Consider the following 9819-nt stretch of genomic DNA (forward strand, 5'->3'; position numbering starts at 1 on the left):
GCATGCATCCACCATCCATGCATGCATGCATGCGTGCCCGCATCCATCCATACACCCACTATGCACCTAGGCATCCATCCAGCCATCCATCCAGCCATCCATCCAGTCAGCCATGCATCCAGCTGTCTACCCATGCATCCATGCATCCATGTACACTTCCATCCACTTTCCCCATGAGCCCATCTACCCGGCCCACGCAAACTCAACCCATGGCAGGAGGAAGCCTACAAGCCCGCAACCAAGCCATCTGGGGTAGCAGGGCTTAACCCAGGGTGGTGTGAGTTCCGGCTGGCCGGGCAGGCCTTTCAGTCCTGGAGCCACAAGCCTAGCCTTGTGTTCATGAGCTGCTTTTCAGGAGTGGTTGGGAGGATGTGGTCAGGATTGCAGGAGCAAGAGGAGGCCAGGTGCCTTTGTGCTGCCCAGAAGAAGTGTCCTGTCCTGTGTAGGAATGTGGTGTGGTCTCAGGCCAAGCTGTCAGCGGTGAGGCTGGGCGTCAGGCCGGCCCAGGCCTGGGTTTTCCTGCTTTTCCTAGGTGGAAAGCATTGCGTGCCTGCCAGGCTGTGTGGTGTGAGTTGTGCATCCAGACAGCTAGCTGTCTTTTCCCCTGTGGCTGGTGTGATGTTGGGTTGAGGTGGAGGTGCGAGGCAGTGAGTGAGCCTAAAAGTATTGGGCAGTGGCTGTGAGGCAGCAAGCAGCCTAGTGGGCTGGGGAGCGGAGGCAAAAGCCTACAGCACCCGGTATTCCCAGGCGGTCTCCCATCCAAGTACTAACCAGGCCCGACCCTGCTTAGCTTCCGAGATCAGACGAGATCGGGCGCGTTCAGGGTGGTATGGCCGTAGACGCCTCACACTGCTTCCCAAAGCCCCAACTGCTGCTCGCTGCCTCTGCGGGGAGCCTCCGCTCGCCGCTGCACCCTTGCCAGCCTCTGCAGCCTCTGCCTCTGCCGCTCTGGCCTCACACGCACCTGCTGCCGCTGCTTGGGGGACCTGATCCAACCCACCCAGCACAGCCTCTGCGCCCAGCCTGCTGCTCTCGCCGCCGCTCACCGCTGCCTTTCTCCTCCTCTTTCGCTTTCTCTCTCTCCCTCTCACCCTCTCTCCCTCTCTCCCTCTGTCTGTCTGTCTGTCTGTCTCTGTTGCTCTCTGTCTCTTGGGAAGGCAGAGGACGCAGGACTGTTTTCCCAGAGGCTCACCTTCCATGTAACCCTCTAGCCTGCATGAGGGTTGCACGTTGAAGAGCAGCTTTAAGGCCAGGTGACTTGCAAGGTTCACCACTTGTCTTCAGAGGCCACGACTACCAAGGGCCCGATGTGATCTTTGCATGGATGTGGGAGAGTTTGGCTGCTTCTTCAAGATTTGGATCTCACTCCTCTACCTCCCCGACCTTGCTTGGCCACCGGCCACGATGCGAGGAGAAGAGTGGGGTTTGCAGAGCAATGTGGAATTCACTTGGCTGGTGCTGTTTCAGAAGGACCTTCGACCTAAACCTCATCCTAAATGGAAGCCGAAGCCAGAAATGGATCCTAAGGAGAGTGTCACTCCTCGCCCCACCAGTAAGCCTCACCTAAAGCCTCTACCCGATTTCAAGCCCACACCTAAGCCCAAACCTCTCCCAAGACTCACCCTAAGCCACAATGTCTGCCTGAAATCACACCTTCAACCTGTCCTCTACCTCTTCCTGACGCTAAACTTGAGCCCCATTCTGACCCTGACCCGGAGCCAAAGCCCCAGGCCAGTGTCACCCTAAGCCTCCCATCTCATGAGAGCCTTCAGTGGCACCTCTGATGCAGCCTCTTTAGGTTGCTATGCTTAGCCTACCAGGAATGGGAAGCCTAAGTGGAAGCAGAACTGTGGCCTCACGTCTCAGCCCACTGGAACCCCTCATCCTTAGTGCTCAGGCTCCCAAGAAGGCTAACAACCTAAGGCCAAGCCTCACTGGAACACACACCCATGCCTCGGGTTGGAGTGGAAGCCCTCCACCCAAGCAAGAAAAGGGTGCTCTGTGCTTGGAATCCAGGAACTCCAGAATTCCGGGAGCATTTGTCTCGGCAACGTTGCCGGCGCCCGTTTCCCGGGCCTCGTTCCTCCTCATCTACCCTGCCGCTACTTTCCAAGTCTATGCAGTGCACCCCGCGAAAGGACAACATGTGTCTCTAGCAGGAAGAAGAGGAAAGAAGCAGCCAGTGTTTGCTTGTTTGCCCACTGTGGGGAAGAGAACTCAGAGCCTCCCAGTCAGTGCTAGGCCAGCTGAAACTGTCAGTACACACTGCAGAGTGTCTCAGCATCCCTCCATCCATCCATCCAGCCAGCCAGCCAGCCAGCCAGCCAGTCAGCCAGCCAGCCAGCCAGCCAGCCAGTCATCCAGCAATCCATCCATCCATCCATCCATCCATCCATCCATCCATCCATCGGTCGATCTATGTATCTATCAATCTATCTATCTATCTATCTATCTATCTATCTATCTATCTATCTATGTATCTTTCAGTCCATCCATCCATGCATCCTTCCACGCGTGGCTCCGTCCATCCATCCACCATCCATCCAATCAACATCCATCCATGAATCAGGCTGTACGGCCAGCCACCCCGGCATCCATGGGTGGATCCAGGCATGCATCCACCGACCCAACCATGCACGCATGCATCCACCATCCATGCATGCATGCATGCGTGCCCGCATCCATCCATACACCCACTATGCACCTAGGCATCCATCCAGCCATCCATCCAGCCATCCATCCAGTCAGCCATGCATCCAGCTGTCTACCCATGCATCCATGCATCCATGTACACTTCCATCCACTTTCCCCATGAGCCCATCTACCCGGCCCACGCAAACTCAACCCATGGCAGGAGGAAGCCTCCAAGCCCGCAACCAAGCCATCTGGGGTAGCAGGGCTTAACCCAGGGTGGTGTGAGTTCCGGCTGGCCGGGCAGGCCTTTCAGTCCTGGAGCCACAAGCCTAGCCTTGTGTTCATGAGCTGCTTTTCAGGAGTGGTTGGGAGGATGTGGTCAGGATTGCAGGAGCAAGAGGAGGCCAGGTGCCTTTGTGCTGCCCAGAAGAAGTGTCCTGTCCTGTGTAGGAATGTGGTGTGGTCTCAGGCCAAGCTGTCAGCGGTGAGGCTGGGCGTCAGGCCGGCCCAGGCCTGGGTTTTCCTGCTTTTCCTAGGTGGAAAGCATTGCGTGCCTGCCAGGCTGTGTGGTGTGAGTTGTGCATCCAGACAGCTAGCTGTCTTTTCCCCTGTGGCTGGTGTGATGTTGGGTTGAGGTGGAGGTGCGAGGCAGTGAGTGAGCCTAAAAGTATTGGGCAGTGGCTGTGAGGCAGCAAGCAGCCTAGTGGGCTGGGGAGCGGAGGCAAAAGCCTACAGCACCCGGTATTCCCAGGCGGTCTCCCATCCAAGTACTAACCAGGCCCGACCCTGCTTAGCTTCCGAGATCAGACGAGATCGGGCGCGTTCAGGGTGGTATGGCCGTAGACGCCTCACACTGCTTCCCAAAGCCCCAACTGCTGCTCGCTGCCTCTGCGGGGAGCCTCCGCTCGCCGCTGCACCCTTGCCAGCCTCTGCAGCCTCTGCCTCTGCCGCTCTGGCCTCACACGCACCTGCTGCCGCTGCTTGGGGGACCTGATCCACCCCACCCAGCACAGCCTCTGCGCCCAGCCTGCTGCTCTCGCCGCCGCTCACCGCTGCCTTTCTCCTCCTCTTTCGCTTTCTCTCTCTCCCTCTCACCCTCTCTCCCTCTGTCCGTCTGTCTGTCTGTCTGTCTGTCTCTGTTGCTCTCTGTCTCTTGGGAAGGCAGAGGACGCAGGACTGTTTTCCCAGAGGCTCACCTTCCATGTAACCCTCTAGCCTGCATGAGGGTTGCACGTTGAAGAGCAGCTTTAAGGCCAGGTGACTTGCAAGGTTCACCACTTGTCTTCAGAGGCCACGACTACCAAGGGCCCGATGTGATCTTTGCATGGATGTGGGAGAGTTTGGCTGCTTCTTCAAGATTTGGATCTCACTCCTCTACCTCCCCGACCTTGCTTGGCCACCGGCCACGATGCGAGGAGAAGAGTGGGGTTTGCAGAGCAATGTGGAATTCACTTGGCTGGTGCTGTTTCAGAAGGACCTTCGACCTAAACCTCATCCTAAATGGAAGCCGAAGCCAGAAATGGATCCTAAGGAGAGTGTCACTCCTCGCCCCACCAGTAAGCCTCACCTAAAGCCTCTACCCGATTTCAAGCCCACACCTAAGCCCAAACCTCTCCCAAGACTCACCCTAAGCCACAATGTCTGCCTGAAATCACACCTTCAACCTGTCCCCTACCTCTTCCTGACGCTAAACTTGAGCCCCATTCTGACCCTGACCCGGAGCCAAAGCCCCAGCCCAGTGTCACCCTAAGCCTCCCATCTCATGAGAGCCTTCAGTGGCACCTCTGATGCAGCCTCTTTAGGTTGCTATGCTTAGCCTACCAGGAATGGGAAGCCTAAGTGGAAGCAGAACCGTGGCCTCACGTCTCAGCCCACTGGAACCCCTCATCCTTAGTGCTCAGGCTCCCAAGAAGGCTAACAACCTAAGGCCAAGCCTCACTGGAACACACACCCATGCCTCGGGTTGGAGTGGAAGCCCTCCACCCAAGCAAGAAAAGGGTGCTCTGTGCTTGGAATCCAGGAACTCCAGAATTCCGGGAGCATTTGTCTCGGCAACGTTGCCGGCGCCCGTTTCCCGGGCCTCGTTCCTCCTCATCTACCCTGCCGCTACTTTCCAAGTCTATGCAGTGCACCCCGCGAAAGGACAACGTGTGTCTCTAGCAGGAAGAAGAGGAAAGAAGCAGCCAGTGTTTGCTTGTTTGCCCACTGTGGGGAAGAGAACTCAGAGCCTCCCAGTCAGTGCTAGGCCAGCTGAAACTGTCAGTACACACTGCAGAGTGTCTCAGCATCCCTCCATCCATCCATCCATCCAGCCAGCCAGCCAGCCAGCCAGTCAGCCAGCCAGCCAGCCAGCCAGCCAGTCATCCAGCAATCCATCCATCCATCCATCCATCCATCCATCCATCCATCCATCCATCCATCGGTCGATCTATGTATCTATCAATCTATCTATCAATCTATCTATCTATCTATCTATCTATCTATCTATCTATCTATCTATGTATCTTTCAGTCCATCCATCCATGCATCCTTCCACGCGTGGCTCCGTCCATCCATCCACCATCCATCCAATCAACATCCATCCATGAATCAGGCTGTACGGCCAGCCACCCCGGCATCCATGGGTGGATCCAGGCATGCATCCACCGACCCAACCATGCACGCATGCATCCACCATCCATGCATGCATGCGTGCCCGCATCCATCCATACACCCACTATGCACCTAGGCATCCATCCAGCCATCCATCCAGCCATCCATCCAGTCAGCCATGCATCCAGCTGTCTACCCATGCATCCATGCATCCATGTACACTTCCATCCACTTTCCCCATGAGCCCATCTACCCGGCCCACGCAAACTCAACCCATGGCAGGAGGAAGCCTCCAAGCCCGCAACCAAGCCATCTGGGGTAGCAGGGCTTAACCCAGGGTGGTGTGAGTTCCGGCTGGCCGGGCAGGCCTTTCAGTCCTGGAGCCACAAGCCTAGCCTTGTGTTCATGAGCTGCTTTTCAGGAGTGGTTGGGAGGATGTGGTCAGGATTGCAGGAGCAAGAGGAGGCCAGGTGCCTTTGTGCTGCCCAGAAGAAGTGTCCTGTCCTGTGTAGGAATGTGGTGTGGTCTCAGGCCAAGCTGTCAGCGGTGAGGCTGGGCGTCAGGCCGGCCCAGGCCTGGGTTTTCCTGCTTTTCCTAGGTGGAAAGCATTGCGTGCCTGCCAGGCTGTGTGGTGTGAGTTGTGCATCCAGACAGCTAGCTGTCTTTCCCCTGTGGCTGGTGTGATGTTGGGTTGAGGTGGAGGTGCGAGGCAGTGAGTGAGCCTAAAAGTATTGGGCAGTGGCTGTGAGGCAGCAAGCAGCCTAGTGGGCTGGGGAGCGGAGGCAAAAGCCTACAGCACCCGGTATTCCCAGGCGGTCTCCCATCCAAGTACTAACCAGGCCCGACCCTGCTTAGCTTCCGAGATCAGACGAGATCGGGCGCGTTCAGGGTGGTATGGCCGTAGACGCCTCACACTGCTTCCCAAAGCCCCAACTGCTGCTCGCTGCCTCTGCGGGGAGCCTCCGCTCGCCGCTGCACCCTTGCCAGCCTCTGCAGCCTCTGCCTCTGCCGCTCTGGCCTCACACGCACCTGCTGCCGCTGCTTGGGGGACCTGATCCAACCCACCCAGCACAGCCTCTGCGCCCAGCCTGCTGCTCTCGCCGCCGCTCACCGCTGCCTTTCTCCTCCTCTTTCGCTTTCTCTCTCTCCCTCTCACCCTCTCTCCCTCTGTCTGTCTGTCTCTGTTGCTCTCTGTCTCTTGGGAAGGCAGAGGACGCAGGACTGTTTTCCCAGAGGCTCACCTTCCATGTAACCCTCTAGCCTGCATGAGGGTTGCACGTTGAAGAGCAGCTTTAAGGCCAGGTGACTTGCAAGGTTCACCACTTGTCTTCAGAGGCCACGACTACCAAGGGCCCGATGTGATCTTTGCATGGATGTGGGAGAGTTTGGCTGCTTCTTCAAGATTTGGATCTCACTCCTCTACCTCCCCGACCTTGCTTGGCCACCGGCCACGATGCGAGGAGAAGAGTGGGGTTTGCAGAGCAATGTGGAATTCACTTGGCTGGTGCTGTTTCAGAAGGACCTTCGACCTAAACCTCATCCTAAATGGAAGCCGAAGCCAGAAATGGATCCTAAGGAGAGTGTCACTCCTCGCCCCACCAGTAAGCCTCACCTAAAGCCTCTACCCGATTTCAAGCCCACACCTAAGCCCAAACCTCTCCCAAGACTCACCCTAAGCCACAATGTCTGCCTGAAATCACACCTTCAACCTGTCCCCTACCTCTTCCTGACGCTAAACTTGAGCCCCATTCTGACCCTGACCCGGAGCCAAAGCCCCAGCCCAGTGTCACCCTAAGCCTCCCATCTCATGAGAGCCTTCAGTGGCACCTCTGATGCAGCCTCTTTAGGTTGCTATGCTTAGCCTACCAGGAATGGGAAGCCTAAGTGGAAGCAGAACCGTGGCCTCACGTCTCAGCCCACTGGAACCCCTCATCCTTAGTGCTCAGGCTCCCAAGAAGGCTAACAACCTAAGGCCAAGCCTCACTGGAACACACACCCATGCCTCGGGTTGGAGTGGAAGCCCTCCACCCAAGCAAGAAAAGGGTGCTCTGTGCTTGGAATCCAGGAACTCCAGAATTCCGGGAGCATTTGTCTTGGCAACGTTGCCGGCGCCCGTTTCCCGGGCCTCGTTCCTCCTCATCTACCCTGCCGCTACTTTCCAAGTCTATGCAGTGCACCCCGCGAAAGGACAACATGTGTCTCTAGCAGGAAGAAGAGGAAAGAAGCAGCCAGTGTTTGCTTGTTTGCCCACTGTGGGGAAGAGAACTCAGAGCCTCCCAGTCAGTGCTAGGCCAGCTGAAACTGTCAGTACACACTGCAGAGTGTCTCAGCATCCCTCCATCCATCCATCCAGCCAGCCAGCCAGCCAGCCAGCCAGTCAGCCAGCCAGCCAGCCAGCCAGCCAGTCATCCAGCAATCCATCCATCCATCCATCCATCCATCCATCCATCCATCCATCCATCGGTCGATCTATGTATCTATCAATCTATCTATCTATCTATCTATCTATCTATCTATCTATCTATCTATGTATCTTTCAGTCCATCCATCCATGCATCCTTCCACGCGTGGCTCCGTCCATCCATCCACCATCCATCCAATCAACATCCATCCATGAATCAGGCTGTACGGCCAGCCACCCCGGCATCCATGGGTGGATCCAGGCATGCATCCACCGACCCAACCATGCACGCATGCATCCACCATCCATGCATGCATGCATGCGTGCCCGCATCCATCCATACACCCACTATGCACCTAGGCATCCATCCAGCCATCCATCCAGCCATCCATCCAGTCAGCCATGCATCCAGCTGTCTACCCATGCATCCATGCATCCATGTACACTTCCATCCACTTTCCCCATGAGCCCATCTACCCGGCCCACGCAAACTCAACCCATGGCAGGAGGAAGCCTCCAAGCCCGCAACCAAGCCATCTGGGGTAGCAGGGCTTAACCCAGGGTGGTGTGAGTTCCGGCTGGCCGGGCAGGCCTTTCAGTCCTGGAGCCACAAGCCTAGCCTTGTGTTCATGAGCTGCTTTTCAGGAGTGGTTGGGAGGATGTGGTCAGGATTGCAGGAGCAAGAGGAGGCCAGGTGCCTTTGTGCTGCCCAGAAGAAGTGTCCTGTCCTGTGTAGGAATGTGGTGTGGTCTCAGGCCAAGCTGTCAGCGGTGAGGCTGGGCGTCAGGCCGGCCCAGGCCTGGGTTTTCCTGCTTTTCCTAGGTGGAAAGCATTGCGTGCCTGCCAGGCTGTGTGGTGTGAGTTGTGCATCCAGACAGCTAGCTGTCTTTTCCCCTGTGGCTGGTGTGATGTTGGGTTGAGGTGGAGGTGCGAGGCAGTGAGTGAGCCTAAAAGTATTGGGCAGTGGCTGTGAGGCAGCAAGCAGCCTAGTGGGCTGGGGAGCGGAGGCAAAAGCCTACAGCACCCGGTATTCCCAGGCGGTCTCCCATCCAAGTACTAACCAGGCCCGACCCTGCTTAGCTTCCGAGATCAGACGAGATCGGGCGCGTTCAGGGTGGTATGGCCGTAGACGCCTCACACTGCTTCCCAAAGCCCCAACTGCTGCTCGCTGCCTCTGCGGGGAGCCTCCGCTCGCCGCTGCACCCTTGCCAGCCTCTGCAGCCTCTGCCTCTGCCGCTCTGGCCTCACACGCACCTGCTGCCGCTGCTTGGGGGACCTGATCCAACCCACCCAGCACAGCCTCTGCGCCCAGCCTGCTGCTCTCGCCGCCGCTCACCGCTGCCTTTCTCCTCCTCTTTCGCTTTCTCTCTCTCCCTCTCACCCTCTCTCCCTCTGTCTGTCTGTCTGTCTGTCTGTCTGTCTGTCTCTGTTGCTCTCTGTCTCTTGGGAAGGCAGAGGACGCAGGACTGTTTTCCCAGAGGCTCACCTTCCATGTAACCCTCTAGCCTGCATGAGGGTTGCACGTTGAAGAGCAGCTTTAAGGCCAGGTGACTTGCAAGGTTCACCACTTGTCTTCAGAGGCCACGACTACCAAGGGCCCGATGTGATCTTTGCATGGATGTGGGAGAGTTTGGCTGCTTCTTCAAGATTTGGATCTCACTCCTCTACCTCCCCGACCTTGCTTGGCCACCGGCCACGATGCGAGGAGAAGAGTGGGGTTTGCAGAGCAATGTGGAATTCACTTGGCTGGTGCTGTTTCAGAAGGACCTTCGACCTAAACCTCATCCTAAATGGAAGCCGAAGCCAGAAATGGATCCTAAGGAGAGTGTCACTCCTCGCCCCACCAGTAAGCCTCACCTAAAGCCTCTACCCGATTTCAAGCCCACACCTAAGCCCAAACCTCTCCCAAGACTCACCCTAAGCCACAATGTCTGCCTGAAATCACACCTTCAACCTGTCCTCTACCTCTTCCTGACGCTAAACTTGAGCCCCATTCTGACCCTGACCCGGAGCCAAAGCCCCAGGCCAGTGTCACCCTAAGCCTCCCATCTCATGAGAGCCTTCAGTGGCACCTCTGATGCAGCCTCTTTAGGTTGCTATGCTTAGCCTACCAGGAATGGGAAGCCTAAGTGGAAGCAGAACTGTGGCCTCACGTCTCAGCCCACTGGAACCCCTCATCCTTAGTGCTCAGG

At 57.0% G+C, this 9819-nt stretch overlaps 4 non-coding genes across 4 annotated transcripts; all 4 read right to left on the reverse strand.

Moving 5' to 3' along the window:
• Window positions 1-722: 722 nt before the first annotated feature.
• On the reverse strand, window positions 723-841 carry LOC150062968 (5S ribosomal RNA). Its single transcript, XR_016535677.1, has one exon. It is a non-coding gene; the product is annotated as a 5S ribosomal RNA (ribosomal RNA).
• A 2519-nt stretch (window positions 842-3360) lies between these two features.
• LOC150062969 (5S ribosomal RNA) lies at window positions 3361-3479 on the reverse strand. The gene has a single exon (XR_016535678.1). It is a non-coding gene; the product is annotated as a 5S ribosomal RNA (ribosomal RNA).
• A 2534-nt stretch (window positions 3480-6013) lies between these two features.
• On the reverse strand, window positions 6014-6132 carry LOC150062970 (5S ribosomal RNA). The gene has a single exon (XR_016535679.1). It is a non-coding gene; the product is annotated as a 5S ribosomal RNA (ribosomal RNA).
• Window positions 6133-8639: 2507 nt separating this feature from the next.
• LOC150062971 (5S ribosomal RNA) lies at window positions 8640-8758 on the reverse strand. The gene has a single exon (XR_016535680.1). It is a non-coding gene; the product is annotated as a 5S ribosomal RNA (ribosomal RNA).
• Between the last annotated feature and the right edge of the window lie 1061 nt (window positions 8759-9819).

Source organism: Megascapheus bottae, chromosome 5 (genome assembly GCF_031878675.1).
Source record: "Megascapheus bottae isolate mThoBot1 chromosome 5, mThoBot2.hap1, whole genome shotgun sequence".
In the NCBI taxonomy this organism is placed as follows: domain Eukaryota; kingdom Metazoa; phylum Chordata; class Mammalia; order Rodentia; family Geomyidae; genus Megascapheus; species Megascapheus bottae.